This window comes from Musca domestica, unplaced genomic scaffold (assembly GCF_030504385.1).
Source record: "Musca domestica strain aabys unplaced genomic scaffold, Musca_domestica.polishedcontigs.V.1.1 31, whole genome shotgun sequence".
Lineage (NCBI taxonomy): Eukaryota > Metazoa > Arthropoda > Insecta > Diptera > Muscidae > Musca > Musca domestica.
Genome location: NW_026712309.1, coordinates 10,123,955 through 10,140,577, shown reverse-complemented (window position 1 = coordinate 10,140,577; position 16,623 = coordinate 10,123,955). Strand labels below are relative to the sequence as shown.

General features: G+C 35.6%; 1 protein-coding gene across 3 annotated transcripts in view; it reads left to right on the top strand.

Moving 5' to 3' along the window:
- The first annotated feature begins 2,125 nt into the window (after positions 1–2,125).
- The window catches only part of LOC101891022 (protein pangolin, isoforms A/H/I/S), a 162,800-nt gene continuing 148,302 nt past the window's right edge, over positions 2,126–16,623 (top strand). The window contains exons 1-2 of one of the 3 annotated variants that reach the window (XM_059124912.1): positions 2,212–2,260; positions 2,403–2,490. The gene's annotated coding sequence lies outside the window, so the exon portion shown is untranslated. Of the gene's footprint in view, positions 2,261–2,402; positions 2,491–16,623 lie in introns of all 3 variants that reach the window. The other 2 variants (XM_059124910.1, XM_059124913.1) reach the window with 2 other exon arrangements.

Genomic DNA, 16,623 nt, shown 5'->3' with positions numbered 1-16,623 from the left:
AATTAGGTGTGCTCAAAAAATAAGGGAACGGAAAATTAGCAGAAATGCGATAAAATGTCAAAATTCAAAATTCCAAGAGTAAACAGTCCAAATCGGACTGGTGAAACCTTACTGAAACGGACGCCAAAATTTAAAAAAATTAGTATTGAAGACGATACGTTAAAATTAATAATCTATAATAATAATTAATAATCTGATTCATCATTCAGCCAGTCCTTTTCACTACTGGAATCATCCAAAAGTGCTCCATATTTTCCTTTTTTTTTTTTTGTAATACAAATATTAGTTTTTAAGTTGATCATTTCTTTATTTTTGTTATGACGCGGGAACATTGAAATGTATCAATACATTTTTCAACCTTGTTAGCCCTGCCAATTAAATGTCAAATTCACAATTTGCACATTTCTGCTCGGCCAAATTCATGTAGCTAAAACAAGCAGAAATGTGCACCACTCAGCGCCATTTTTTTCTCGAGAGAGCTGCAAGTTTTGCTAGTTTTTGCAGTACGGGAACGCGTTGTAGCAGAATTAGTACTAATTAGTACTAATTTGTAGGTTCTGGAACACAACTATTATTTGTGTAATATAACCTTTTCTTCTACACGGTGTCCCAACTAGAATGCAATTTTAAATCAAACACATATATTTAAAAAAAAAAATTTGAAACATTATATGGTAAAGCAGACAGAGTGAGGTTATGTATTGAAGAAGATATTGTGTAAATGACCGCTGCAGCTTTGCTAGCACACACTCGATCTTTTAATGAAATTTTCAATGACCATTTTGCATGAATGCTGCGGTATTTCATTAATGCAGTGCCAATTACCATAAGCCATTTTTTTCGCATAAGCCATCGAAAAAAGAAACTCAAAGAAAATATCTAATTGTGTTAAATTGTGCGATCTAGGCGGACACTAACACGACAGCGAAATGATTAATTGAGTAAATGAATTGTTTTTATGACTGTATGAAATGTGGCGCCGTCTTGCCCTCCCATTAATTTCTTCAATTTTAGACGAGAAACAACTGTTTATCATTTCACGATACCTAGCACCAATGACTGTTTGCGCTTGACTTGCCTCATTTTCGTAAAAAGGTCTAATGATTCCTCCAGCCAAAAAAAAAAAAAAAAAAAACACACACACACAGTTATAAGTTGAGGATGCATTTTCTTCTCGTAATTCACTCGAGGATTTTCCTCACTCTAAATGCGACAATTCTGCCTATTGACAAAGCCATCAAGATGAAAATAGGTTTCGACACTGAAGATGAATTAGTCGGCAAATTCAGCATTTTAATCTTGGTACTCCAATTTTATTTATATCTTTAGTTCCTGAGTCAATTAAACTTTGTATGCATGAAGATGCAAACCTTTCGTCGAAATTCTCTGCATAATGGATTTGGAGACGCAAATTTGCTAGACTTGGTGCTAAATTGTTCGAACTCGTCAAAGGTGTGTTGTTGCAATTTTCGAACTGTAGAGGGAAAACTTTCACCATTTTGGTTAAACAATTTCACAAAAATAATACGTTGTTCATTCGTGAAGCGCTCTATTTTTTATCTTCGTATCTTCTACTTGCAAACAATAACACTTGTCAAATGTCAAACAGTGACACGTCGAATGGCGCCAAATATCACAATTGTGATCTAATTGGTACACTCTTTACCTGTCATGGCGCGATTAAATAGTAAATCTTTGACAAATCCTTTGTTCCTCTACGAAAAAACCAGCCGATGGCTTAAGCCAGTCCAAAAATTGTTTATGTATTCTCGCCCTTACTTGTCGACCTTATAATTGGTTCATGAGTGTGTATCACAAACTGTTTTCACGTTACAATTTGTTCCATTCCATTTGTTTCAAAATATTGTGATTGCACGTTTAAAGTACATGTTTATGTTACGCTTGTTGTTATTCGCGTAACCCAACATATGTGAAAACATTCCGAAATAATACACAAACAATCACGCTTTATACATTTATTTTAAACAATCATTGTATTGCCGTCGATATTAATATATGTTAAAACAACGTACTTGGTTGCATTACTAAAAGTGAATAATTCAAATTCTGAAGAAAATTATGATAGTGTCCAAATACTGGAGAAAACACTAATACCCACAAAGTGATTAATGTGATTTTGTGATTAAATAATATTAATAGAGTAAAGTAAATCGAACCATTAAATTGAAAGTTTGGGTAGTAGTGAACACCATGCTTTAGCTGTTCTCTCTTCTGGAATCTAAATACGCCTTTACAAAGAGTACGTATCGCTGAGTTGGTAAACGACAATCCACTAAATAAAATAATCCACTAAATATGTACATGAAATTAAATCTTAAAACAAAAGGGGTTTCGGTTTGTATTCGCATAGTTTTTCTCATTCAGATGTCGTTACTTTTTAGATTCTACCTGCTTGCGGTGGGACTGTGATACTGAATACAGTATTCAAAGTGCAGAAGTGTGTATATGAATGGGTACATACATAAACAGGTATGAATATAGCTTACGATTAGAATTTTTCTAAAAAGTAATATGCAATACGTCTCTAGTTCTAATACTAATAATGTAATAATAACAATGATAATAAAATAATGGAAAAACTCTAGTTCAGTAAAAACTCTTTGATTTTTTCGAAATTTTTTCCAGAGGTAGGTATTTTTACCCTGATTCCGGGAAACTATTTTTTCTTGGGGACGGACCCGGGACCCCGGCCTGGACAGGGACCCTATTACCCGATAGAGACAATATAGATATCGTTGGAAAGCTTATGAAAATACCCATCCAACAACGGCTACGCGAAATAAACCTTTTTTATTTAAAACATAATTTTAATGAACTGGTTAGAATCGGGTTATGCGGATGGAAAGACCCATATCTCTGGACACAGTAAAGGTATTAGCACAAACTGTAGCATTTTGGAAAGGTAAGAGTGCTAGCTTTAATTTGGCATCAATTTTGTTGAACCCCATAATGGGACCTTTTTGGACCTTTTGGGGGTTTTATAAAAAATCCGGGTCCAAAAATTCGATAATTTGACTATAACCATGTGCCCACTTGTTGGATGGGTATTTTCATAAGGTTTCCAACGATACCTATATTGTCTATATCGGTTAACTGGATCCGGGTCTAGTCAGGGTCTTGAACCCGGGCTTTGGGGTCAAAAATCTAGGGTCCCGGGATCAGGGTAAAAATACCTACCACTGGAAAATTTTTAAAAAAAATTGAAGAGTTTTTACTAAACTAGAGTTAAGCCAAAATAATTATTAATACAAAAATAATGACATGTAGATAGGAATGGAAAAATAACTCACAAATCTGTCCATATAGTCACATTTGTCGTATACAGGGTTTGGGACTGTACCATCTAGCAATAAATTTTACTCATTTCACCCGAAGGTTCACTTCCACCTCGGAACCACCTTACCATATTTTCGTCGGCACTATTTTGAATCTACATCCACCCGTCTCTTTATTTTTTTTGGAGAAACTGCACATTTACGGAATGCTTCTTTGTATATACAGATTGTTGAGCTTCATTTACCCACTGCACCTGCAGAATATACTGCTTGATAAGTCTGTTGATCTAGAGGCACTCTCCTAGGCGGAAGTTATCTACCAACCAGAATTTTATTAGGATGACTGTGTTTATATCACAAGTATTTTATTATGCTGTCTCTAAATCTTCGTCTCCTCCTGCAGATGATCGAGAGGTCATAAGAAGGCATCATGTTGCGGTTCTAAGGGCGGCGTTCTGCCAGGACAGGAGCAGCATAGTTTACTACATATCGGCCTATCGTGTTGTAGGAGGTTAACAAGGTTTCCTTTTTAGCTCCCCAAGTGCTGCCGACATTGGGGTAGTTGGTGGTTGAAATAAAATGACATGTAGATATATTTAACCTTATTATGGCAATATGTTTTATTCGGTTGTCTGCTCAAAATATTCGGATATGAAAACAAAATTATATCTGGTTCTAACGAAAGATACAATATGGGTATCGTATAAAAGTTTATGGGAATACCCATCAAACAAACCATTCGGGAAACAGTCAAAACATGACCTATGAAAGGTGGTCCAATAACGTTTTTAACGTTCCCACGCCTCACATTACCACCCCTGCCGACCGAGGGGGCGACCTCCCTTTACGGAGGGATCGCGTACACATCATGATCCGCATCATATGGGAATTCAGTAGGAAATTGAAAACCAGCTACAGAATCTAATTCATCAGCTTGTTTGTCAAATAATAAAACATGTATGTTAATTATTTAAAAATAAAATTATTCTTGATTCATTAACTTCTAAACTCATGCCAAAATCTACATTACAATACACAGAATTAAAGTCAACACACATTTTACTAAGAGGTTCGCCCATTGAATAATTCGTGCGGTGAAAATCAGTATATAATAATTGGTAGTATCTACTAGATCTAAACGGAACATTAATTCTAATAGATGAGATTAGGAAATCTGAAGGTATATTACCATTTAATATTTTTAGTACAAACATAGAGTTCAACATAATACGTCTGCTTTTAAGTGTAGGCAATCTAATTTTAGCCTGCTAGCATAAGAAGGCAAAACAAAATCACTATTCCAATGTAAACCTCGTAAGGCAAATAGCAGAAATTGTTTTTGCACGGATTCTATTTTATCTGAGTATATTGCATATTGAGGATCCCATACAACAGAACCATATTCCAATATAGGTCTAACAAGAGACGTAAATAACTGTTTTGTTATATATGGATCAGAAAATTCTTTGGCCCACCGTTTAACAAAACCTAAAACACCATTTGCTTTATTTATCATTGTTATTACATGGCTATTAAAATTTAATCTAGATCGACAAATGAATCTACAGTTGATAATGAATGACCGTCAATATTATATTGTAATATCAGAGAAGAAGATCTGGAGAAGCACATATGCTTACATTTGCTTAAATTTAACTCCATACAATTTAACCTGCACCATTTAAAAAGGCTATCTAAATCGTTTTGAAGTAAACTAGCTCGTTTATCACAATTATGGGAAATGAATAATTTAACATCATCTGCGTACATTAACAATTTCGAGTAATTTATTGAATTAGGTAAATCGTTGATAAATAAAAGAAAGAGGGCCGGTCCAAGGTGACTTCCTTGCGGAACACCCGATGGAACGTTAATCGTTTTGGATAGATACCCTTCAAACAAAACCAGTTGTGTTCTATCTTTTAAGTAAGATGATATCCTTTTGGCTATGCTTGTGTTGAAACCCATATAATTTAATTTATATATTAGGAGTTCATGGTTAACCCTATCAAAAGCTTTACTAAAATCAGTATAAATTGTATCAGTTTGTTTACGCTGAACAAATCCTTTTATTACTGTTGACGTAAATTGTATAAGATTTGTTGTAGTTGAAAGACCACTACGAAAACCATGCTGATTCAATATAGATTGAATTTTCTGTAAAATTACTGCAGTAACTAATTTTTCGAACAATTTTGGTATGGCACTTAATTTTGCAATTTCTCTATAATTTGACACATTAGTAAGACTACCAGACTTATGTAAAGGTATAATATAAGATTTTTTTCAGAAAGTAGGAAAGTGACCAAATTTAAGTGAATAATTAAACAATATAGTTAACGGAAGTGCTAATGTTTCTGAACAATATTTAAGAATTGTATTAGGTATGCCATCCGGTCCTGGACATTTAATAGATTTTAAACTACGCAGACTATTGGACACATCCTGACGTTGTAGAAAAGGCATTCAAATTTGATCAGCCTGTGATAACTTATAAGGATACGAATCTTTAATTTGGCAAGATGTACTGGAATAGGTTGTGGCAAAAAAAAATCTGCGAAACATTCAGCAATATCTGTGCCTGTGACAAATTCTTTATTGTTATATTTCAATACTGAGGGCCTTGAGGAAACTTTTCGTTTTAGATTAACAAAATCATAAAAAGATTTAGGATTGGATTTAAAATTATTTTTAATAGAACAGTGTGGCTTGTTTGTTCGGGATACCGTAGTAAATGGTCTGGCTTTATCCCTTTATTGTTGTTTTTATAAAAACAACGTTTGTTAATTAGTGGAGAACGATGGTAATGTTTACCAGGGGGTAAGGCAGGGAATACCTAGGTTTCGGAAAGAGCCACCAATCCTCATCAGTTCCCTTGTTTTTGTCTGGGATATTCTCCCCAGAAGTTATTTTAAAAATAACTTCTATGACAAAAAACATTTTTTTTACCCAAGTGACGAGATCGTAAGCTCAATAGAAGAGGAACCAAAGAATTAAATAAAACTAAAATTCTCTTGGAAAGTCTTTTAAATCTTACAACCGCACTTATAAACATTTACATCTTTCTCCACTTGTTATGCTTTCGTTCAGCCTGAATGAAGTAGCATAACCATGTAAGTTGGTTTTGTCTGTTACAACAAAAACCCCTTCGTCGACCGTGCCTTGTCTATTAATAGAACAGTGTGGCTTGTTTGTTCGGGATACCGTAGTATTTTGTTGTTGCAAAATGGTCTGACTTTATCCCTTTATTGTTGTTTTTATAAAAATAACGTTTGTTTATTAGTGGAGAACGATGGTAATGTTTACCAGGGGGTAGGGCAGGGAATACCTAGGTTTCGGAAAGAGCCACCAATCCTCATCAGTTCCCTTGTTTTTGTCTGGGATATTCTCCCCAGAAGTTATTTTAAAAATAACTTCTATGACAAAAAACATTTTTTTACCCAAGTGACGAGATCGTAAGCTCAATAGAAGAGGAACCAAAGAATTAAATAAAACTAAAATTCTCTTGGAAAGTCTTCTAAATCTTACAACCGCACTTATAAACATTTACATCTTTCTCCACTTGTTATGCTTTCGTTCAGCCTGAACGAAGTAGCATAACCATGTAAGTTGGTTTTGTCTGTTACAACAAAAACCCCTTCGTCGACCGTGCCTTGTTTATTAATAGAACAGTGTGACTAGTTTGTTCGGGATACCGTAGTATTTTGTTGTTGCAAAATGGTCTGGCTTTATCCCTTTATTGTTATTTTTATAAAAACAACGTTTGTTTATTAGTGGAGAACGGTGGTAATGTTTACCAGGGGGTAAGGCAGGGAATACCTAGGTTTCGGAAAGAGCCACCAATCCTCATCAGTTCCCTTGTTTTTGTTTGGGATATTCTCCCCAGAAGTTATTTTAAAAATAACTTCTATGACAAAAAACATTTTTTTACCCAAGTGACGAGATCGTAGGCTCAATAGAAGAGGAACCAAAGAATTAAATAAAACTAAAATTCTCTTGGAAAGTCTTCTAAATCTTACAACCGCACTTATAAACATTTACATCTTTCTCCACTTGTTATGCTTTCGTTCAGCCTGAACGAAGTAGCATAACCATGTAAGTTGGTTTTGTCTGTTACAACAAAAACCCCTTCGTCGACCGTGCCTTGTCTATTAATAGAACAGTGTGGCTTGTTTGTTCGGGATACCGTAGTATTTTGTTGTTGCAAAATGGTCTGGCTTTATCCCTTTATTGTTGTTTTTATAAAAACAACGTTTGTTTATTAGTGGAGAACGATGGTAATGTTTACCAGGGGGTAAGGCAGGGAATACCTAGGTTTCGGAAAGAGAACAGACAAAACCAACTTACATGGTTATGCTACTTCGTTCAGGCTGAACGAAAGCATAACAAGTGGAGAAAGATGTAAATGTTTATAAGTGCGGTTGTAAGATTTAGAAGACTTTCCAAGAGAATTTTAGTTTTATTTAATTCTTTGGTTCCTCTTCTATTGAGCCTACGATCTCGTCACTTGGGTAAAGAAATGTTTTTTGTCATAGAAGTTATTTTTAAAATAACTTCAGGGGAGAATATCCCAGACAAAAACAAGGGAACTGATGAGGATTGGTGGCTCTTTCCGAAACCTAGGTATTCCCTGCCTTACGCCCTGGTAAACATTACCATCGTTCTCCACTAATAAACAAACGTTGTTTTTATAAAAACAACAATAAAGGGATAAAACCAGACCATTTTGCAACAACAAAAAAAAAAATATTTTTAATCTTGTCTAGGTAAAGATTATACAATCTACGAGACTCTAAAGTATATTTAGATCTAGCAACAGAGTAATTAGTGCAGTCTATTGTTAAGCCTGATTTTTTATATTTTCGAGAAAGGAGAAAATCTCAATTATTGATTTCCATGACCAACATTTTAGGAACAAAAAGATATATTGACAAGGTAAAGGGAGTCCCAACTAGAGCGCAATTTTTAAATTTCGCGCCATTCAAAGTATCATTGTTTGACATTGAACAAATGTTATTGTTTGCTAGTAGAAGAAACAAGGTTGGTAAAAATGGAGCTCTACACGATTGAATAAGAACTATTCTTGGATATTGAAGAGACAATATTTTGACGATAAAATCATCTTGGGTGACGAGGCCCATTTCCATCTTGGAGGTTTCGTCAATAGAATTTGGCATTTTGTTGTGGGGAAATACTCGTATAAATCACGAAAATCAAATGCATCTACAATTTTTTGCTGTGTGATATGGGTTTTGGTCTTGAGCAATCATTTTTAGGAAAATGAGGCAGATCAAGCGCAAACATTCAATGGTGTTAGGTGTAGTGAAATGATAATGGAATTCGTAACATCACCCACCGTAAACTTTGGCGATGCCTCCTCGGCGGATAGAGATCTGATTCGACGTAGCATTCTTAGCTTCGCCCTATCGCGCTCTGGGTGCTCGACAAATTGTCGGTTAAAATATTCAGTGCACCTCTTCGAATCAGTCATCGTTACGTCGTTAAAAGTGACTGAGGTCCTATACATCAGTTACAATGTTGCAACACTTCAGATGGTCTAGCCATTTTTTTCCTCTTGTGCTCCTGGGATCAGTAGGTTTGGAAGGGCAGAGATCATCAAGCTCATTTACTAGTCCCGCTGCCTCTGCTGCGAATTCTGGCCTTTTTATTTTATATATAAAACTTATTATTATGTTTTATATATTATTTGGTATATAGCCAGCGGCTGCAGCTTTGATGATGTCTCGGAGAATCCTTTCTGCTACTCGAACCCTTTCAGAAGGGTTGAAGAGACGGTTGGTAAACTCTCTGCGGCGTTCAGATGTTATTAAATCGGGCGATCTGATTAGTAGACGATTATTGGGAGATGGTCTGAATCAAGACCGGGTGACACTATGGTTAATGTTTGCGAACTGTGACACTCTCCTCTTATTTTGGTGGGGACATCCTCGTTAATCGTGGAGAATGAGGAGCAGTCAATCTGCTCTGCCAGCGCTGATCCCCACTGTTCTTCCCTAGGACGGAATGCCACAACTCATGGTGGGCGGTTAATTACCCTAGAACCAGGCGGTTATTGCCTGCGAACAGCGGTCTAATATCTGGCAAAGAAAGCTTTACCCAGCTATTAATCGGCGGGATATATTAACTACCCCCATACATTCTATGCATGGGGCACTAGGCTTGCTCAGGCGAGATAGGCTTGTATTGATGCGATAGGCTGCAAATTTCATTGATCATGGTTTCCTTCACCGCAGCGATCAAAATATTCATACGATTCATAAATTCTACTATCTCATCTATTTAATCCCAGAGTCCGTTGCAATTAAATTACAAGAAAAATGTGCAATCCGGAGTTGGAACAGCAACAATCCAACCCCAGTTTCGGCCAGCGGCTGTCAACTCAGTGTTCGTGATTTTTTTGGGAGCAGCATATTCCGGATTGCATTCGATTTCAATTTATACTGCCAGTGTATGCGTCTTTTTATCGAAAGTGCAAATAGTTTGAGATCTTGTCCTTAACAATGATGTCGATTGTACGTCCCATGGTTTTGAATAAGAATGATGTTAGACTTATCGGTCAATAAGTCTTAGGCATTGCGTAACTTGCCATACCGGGTGAATGTATAAAAACTACAAGCGCCTCCTGCCAGACTTTTGGGGTATGCACAAATTTTAGGCAGGCGTTGAAAATTCCGGCTAAGTCGGATGAACCACTACCTATTGAGGCAGAGCCGGGAAAACAATATATGGTCCTGTTGCCTTAATCGGCTTGAAACTTTTGATGGCATCCTTTAACATCGATTCATCAATTTTTGGTGCTTCATCAGTCACACATCACGCAATGTGGGGCAGTTCCGACGAGTCGAACGCTAGGTATACTAACGCTCATTCACATTCCCTTCTTCAATACTGTTGCGTCCTAATTTAAAAACTATGGAGAGGAAATAAAACATAAATTTAGGTGACATATTAAACATGTTCTCGGTCGATATCCAATGGACCAGTTGGTAGTTAAAATTATTTAGTCCAAAGACATTGCTCTGAACAGTCTACGTTTCCTGGATTAATCCAGTATGTATTTTTCCTATATTCATTTGTTCCATCAGAGTTATAGTTGCCATTTCGCTCCGATAAGTGTTTATCTGGATGACCTCGATCATTGGTCCTTAAGTAGACGGGCTTTTTTGTGTTGCTTGGGGCTCATCTTTCTCCTCCTCGCTGTCGCGCTTGGATCCCTCGTCACAGCCGATTCTCACCTTATTCTTCTTGAATCTGACCACGATCGAGACATAGAAAGCAATGCCCTTAGTATTTGTCAGAAGGCCATGGAGAGGTCGTCAACCCCAATTACAAGGAGAGTACCGTTTTCTTTTTCCTCCCTGTGAAAGACTTCCCATCTCTTCAAGTCGAAAGTCTTATTTTGTCTGCCAAAAAAACTTACTGCCAAATCCTTTGATGTATACCGTCGATTAAGTACGGCGAGGAATTTCACTCTTCCTCACTACCTTAAGGATGACGTTTTTTCAAGGGGTTTTTATCTCGCGTTTTTTATTCCACTGCTCATGATTGTAATTGGACCACCACATTCCAGTATGTAATCCCAAATTTTATTTATTAATTTTTATTTTATTTCCTCGATGGTTTATATTTGGTCTTTGTGTAAATTGTTTGAATTGTTTTCGTCCCTATAATGTTTCTTGGCTGTTTTGGCGTAAGATGGTGGCTTCTTACTTTTTTCTTGGTCCTCTTTGGCCGCTTTCGGGATTTCTTCTCAGCACCCCACCTTTTTAATGTTTGAGCTCGGTAGCAGGATTCTTGAGACTACTTTGTGAGGTCCTTGACTGAGTTTGACCGGAGCATCTGAATTTGGAAATCTCTTTTTCAACGGCTTCACAATATTTTGCACCTCAGAAGACCTGATCATTTTCCCCGCCTCCAATGGAGTGGGCAGAAAATTCAGAGCCCCCTTTGGAACATCCTGCGACTGCATTTTTTGCTTGCTTGTTGTTCCCAGAGCTTTCGTCGATGAGCCCCAGACAGTGTATTATTTTGTGCAGTGCGTTTTTTGGACCCCTTCCTTTCCTGAGATTTGTACAACGGTAGTGTTCTTGCTGCTGCTGTCCGATTCGGAGTCTGAGAGCTACCTGTAACTGAAGCCTGCGTCGAGCATACGTTTCCCCGGAATTCCTCAGACTGCTTATCTATATTTTTGTCCGAGGACTGTGTGATTGTAGCAATACCTTCGACCCGTATGCCAAGTCAGAAATTTCCTCATGATCGTTGGATATCGACGAGGTGTGACTCGTGGCTTACAAACACCGTTGGTATCGGGTAGTTGAGGCCCTGCACCTAATAACTAATAAGTAACTAATTTTCTTTACATCATCTTAAATTTTTGAATATATGAATATTGTAAAATTTAAAATAAAGTTAGGGATCCCACAACAACAAGTTAAATTTATGCATCATATGCAACATTGAAATGCGATTTCAGTAACATCTTATATGTGGAGTAAGAATAGCCAAATTTTCTCAGCAAACTTGGAAAACAGTTGCAGACTCAGTAAACACGAACTAAGAAGGAGTGTTCAAAAGTAGAAGTTCGTACTAATGGAGCACCAATTTGTATGTTACGTGTAGAATTTATAAAAGCAAACTCTTGAACACTTGAGGTTGTTGGGTTCTAACTATCTTGTAAAAATGAAGAACTGTACACAGATTAATGTAATCCCTACAATTGCAACCTAGAAATCTGGGGTTAATTGAAGAGCACGTACACGCACTTGGATACCTATATGAAAAATATATATAACAAATTTTCGCACTATTTTTTCAATCTTATCAAGATTATAAGACCACGCTCCAGAAAAATTTTCAATGCCATAATTTACAATGGACATTAATAAAGAGTTAGCCAAGTGTATTCTAACATTTAAGGGTGCAAAGCATTAAGACTATAAAGTCTTCTCAAAGTAAGGCACACTTTTCCATTAATATCATTAATATGGTCAGTAAATCAAGAATACACATAGAATACACAAATTCAATAGGGGAACCATTTATTGCAACACTGTTAACAGATGCAATTTGGTTACGTGAATGAAAATATAAAACTTTAGTCTTTGAAGGGTTAATTTCAAACTTGTTAGATAATAATAAATGTGAAATAAATGAAAGATGATTATTCACGGATTCTACAGAAGAATAGGATTGGAACAACAAAAAAATGTCATCTGCAAAAAAGTAAGGATTACATATAGAACTTTGCAATGCTGAAACAATATCATTTATATAAATAAGAAATAGAATGGGGCCTAAAATCGATCCTTGCGGTACACCAGAAGTCACATTACCAATACAAGAATTAAAACCATTGTAAGATACATACTGTTTACTTTCAACAAGATAGGAATGAATTAATTTACAAGCCGATTTAGAAAACATAAACTTGTCTCTAAGTTTATTTAACAAGATGACATGATTGACACGATCAAAAGCTTTGGAGACATCTAATGGGACCAACATACAACTATCGTGATTGTCAATATGCTTTCTTATGGAATCTGTAATAGCTAGTAGGGCAGAAGTCGTGTTGTGGTTTTTACGGAAACAAACTGACATATACTGAAAATTGAGTAACGTTGACAATGTTCAAGAATTTGTGTTTTCATAACATTCTTAAGAATTTTAGAAAAAGATGGAAGTACAGAGATAGGCCTATAATTGTATGACAAATTATTTAATTATAATGTCGAAACAGCCTGTTGCTAGCAAACCACATCGTTCTCGAAGCCGGAAAAAATGGCCGGCTAATACCGCTACTGCCTGGCTTCCGTAGAATGGCAGCCAGAAAGAGTCATACAGGCCGATTTCGTTTTCGTCGTCCTTGCCCTTGACTCATCAAAGTCATTTGTTACAGTCAACCATGCCACGCTGTTTGAAGAAGTCGAGACTACTACTCTTCGCCAAGTTTGCAACGTTGGATAGTTAACTATATGTGTGGACGCCAGTCTTACTGGAATTTGGGAAAAGGTGTCCCTTAGCGCGTAAAAGGTAGTTCCACAAAGCGCAGTGATATCTCCGGAACTCCTTTCCTGAATTCCTTGCCGTTTAGATGCATTCATATGATAACTTATGTGGATGTGCGTGAAAATAAATTTAAATTTTAATTGCACTACTTTGATTTTTCGTTTACCAACACTGGTTTTCTCTCAGAGATAAATTTAAATTTAACTACCCAGCGGATTTTTTTGCACATACATCTTCCATCTGAGTCCAGAGACAATGTAGATGCGACCCATCCAAAGCCTGTATACAATTTCTACTTACATTTACACAGCGATGGCCTAGGCCGTCAGACGAGTCCGAAATCTACCGACAATGTAAGCGAATGTTGGATGGGTCCGAAATCGACCGACAACTTAAGCGAATGTTGGATGGGTCCGAAATCTATCAACATTGTAAGCGAAGGTTGGATGGATCCGATTCCATCAACATTTTAAATTGTGGAACTTAAATTTCAGCTGTTTTTATTAAAATATTCGTATTATAGAACAGTGTTTTAAACAATAAAATATTCCTATTATAATTAGAAATAATGCATAAAAAGAAATTTATCAAACTTATTCAAAAGACGTGGGAAGAAACAAAGCTTAAACTAAAGGAAAAAAATTAAATTTTTCCAGTTTTTTTTTTATTGTAGGATATTGTCTGGCCTTAGGGAATTAGAAACAATTTCTAATTTTTTTTGGCGTAATCCTGTTCATTGAATCCTTCACATATGACAGCTTCTGAAATAAAGATAGCAAATATAGAACAATTTTTTAATATTAAACAATATTAAACTATAGAATAGACTAATGGACTACATTTTAAGGTAATATAATATCACTTATCAATAAATATGTAAGAAAAAATTTAACTTACCGGAAATGGCCCTGTTTAAAAGTTTATATTCCTTAAACGCTTTTTTATTTTGGGTATTTGGGTTGTAAGATAATATTATAGAAATGTCAATAATCTTGCAGAAGTTTTTAATAAGGCCATCTGGTTAAATTATAATTTTTATGATACTAACCTGAAAGAATTTAAATTATTAATGGATTATAACGGAGAGTTTTTAATATTCTTACGTATTTTCCAAAATCTTCTACAATTTTGGAATGCATGGAATCTGCTCATTTATTACAATATTATTGTTTTCCAAACAGTCCGTCCTCAACTGTGAATTTCTTTCTAAATTGTTTGCTTCCACTTTCTTTAATCGTCTTAAATTTCTCCTACTGAATCCTGACATTTTATTTAACTTATTTAACACACAACACTTACTCCCCTACAAGTGACCACATTAAATATAAGTCTGGCCACTGTGGGATTTCCACATGGGCTTGGTCCTTCAAAATAAGTGGTCTAGGAGCATTTTCGATGCTCTTTCCGAAAATGGACACCACAAAGGTGGATCCTTAACCATTTTCCTACAGTGGGCCCAAAACAATTTTTCTTACAAGTGACCACATGAAATATAAGTCTGGCCACTGTGGGATTTCCATATGGGTTTTGTCTATCAAAATAAGTGGTCCAGTAGCATTTTCGATGCTCTTTCCGAAAATTAACGCCATAAATGTTCATCCTTGATTACTTTCCATTAGTTTGTTTCAGTTTGTGGGAATTTACGAGCGCAGTGTTTCGAATGCCAAATTTGATATTGGAACAACTTTTTTGCAATTATAAATTTTTAATAAAATTGATATAACATTTTTATTGTTATATTATTTTCATAATTTTAATTTTTATTTTGTTTCAATACAGGCACTTTTGAGTTATATTTAAATTTACTCTCACTAAAATTAATCTCTGAGAGAAAACCAATGTTGGTTAACGAAAAACCAAAGTAGTGCAATTTAAATTTAAATTTATTTTCACGCACATCTTATGCGGATGACTACGGTCATGGCGTCGGATCTTGTTGTAGATAAGATGTGTGTAAGGCTGAACACGTATTACGCGGGGCTTGCTGCCTTCTTCCACGCTAAAAATATAAAAATATCCGTTCTAAATCAACGGCCACACTTTTTACCACATGGTCCTGGACAGCATGTTCAAATCGTCCGCGCCACACATCAACGATAAAATTTAAATTAATAACAATGTGCCATACCAAAATTTTTTGAAAAATTAATTACTGCAGTAATTTCAGAGAAAATTCAATCTATATTGAGTCCATATCAGCATGGTTTTCGTAGTGGTCTTTCAACTACAACAAATCATACAATTTACGTCAACAGTAATAAAAGGATTTGTTCAGCGTAAACAAACTGATACAATTTATACTGATTTTAGTAAAGCTTTTGATAGGGTTAACCATGAACTCCTAATATATAAATTAAATTATATGGGTTTCAACACAAGCTTAGTCAAAAGGATATCATCTTACTTAAAAGATAGAACACAACTAGTTTTGTTTGAAGGGTATCTATCCAAAACGATTAACGTTCCATCGGGTGTTCCGCAAGGAAGTCACCTTGGACCGGTCCTCTTTCTTTTATTTATCAACGATTTACCTAATTCCATAAATTACTCGAAATTGTTAATGTACGCAGATGATGTTAAATTATTCATTTCCCGAGCTAGTTTACTTCAAAACGATTTAGATAGCCCTTTTTAAATGGTGCAGGTTAAATTATATGGAGTTAAATTTAAGCAAATGTAAGCATATGTGCTTCTCCAGATCTTCTTCTCTGATATTACAATATAATATTGACGGTCATTCATTATCAACTGTAGATTCATTTGTCGATCTAGGCCTCTTGATGGATCCAAAATTAAATTTTAATAGCCATGTAATAACAATGATAAATAAAGCAAATGGTGTTTTAGGTTTTGTTAAACGGTGGGCCAAAGAATTTTCTGATCCATATATAACAAAACAGTTATTTACGTCTCTTGTTAGACCTATATTGGAATATGGTTCTGTTGTATGGGATCCTCAATATGCAATATACTCAGATAAAATAGAATCCGTGCAAAAACAATTTCTGCTATTTGCCTTACGAGGTTTACATTGGAATAGTGATTTTGTTTTGCCTTCTTATGCTAGCAGGCTAAAATTAATTAGATTGCCTACACTTAAAAGCAGACGTATTACGTTGAACTCCATGTTTGTACTAAAAATATTAAATGGTAATATACCTTCAGATTTCCTAATCTCATATATTAGAATTAATGTTCCGTTTAGATCTAGTAGATACTACCAATTATTATATACTGATTTTCACCGCACGAATTATTCAATGGGCGAACCTCTCAGTAAAATGTGTGTTGACTTTAA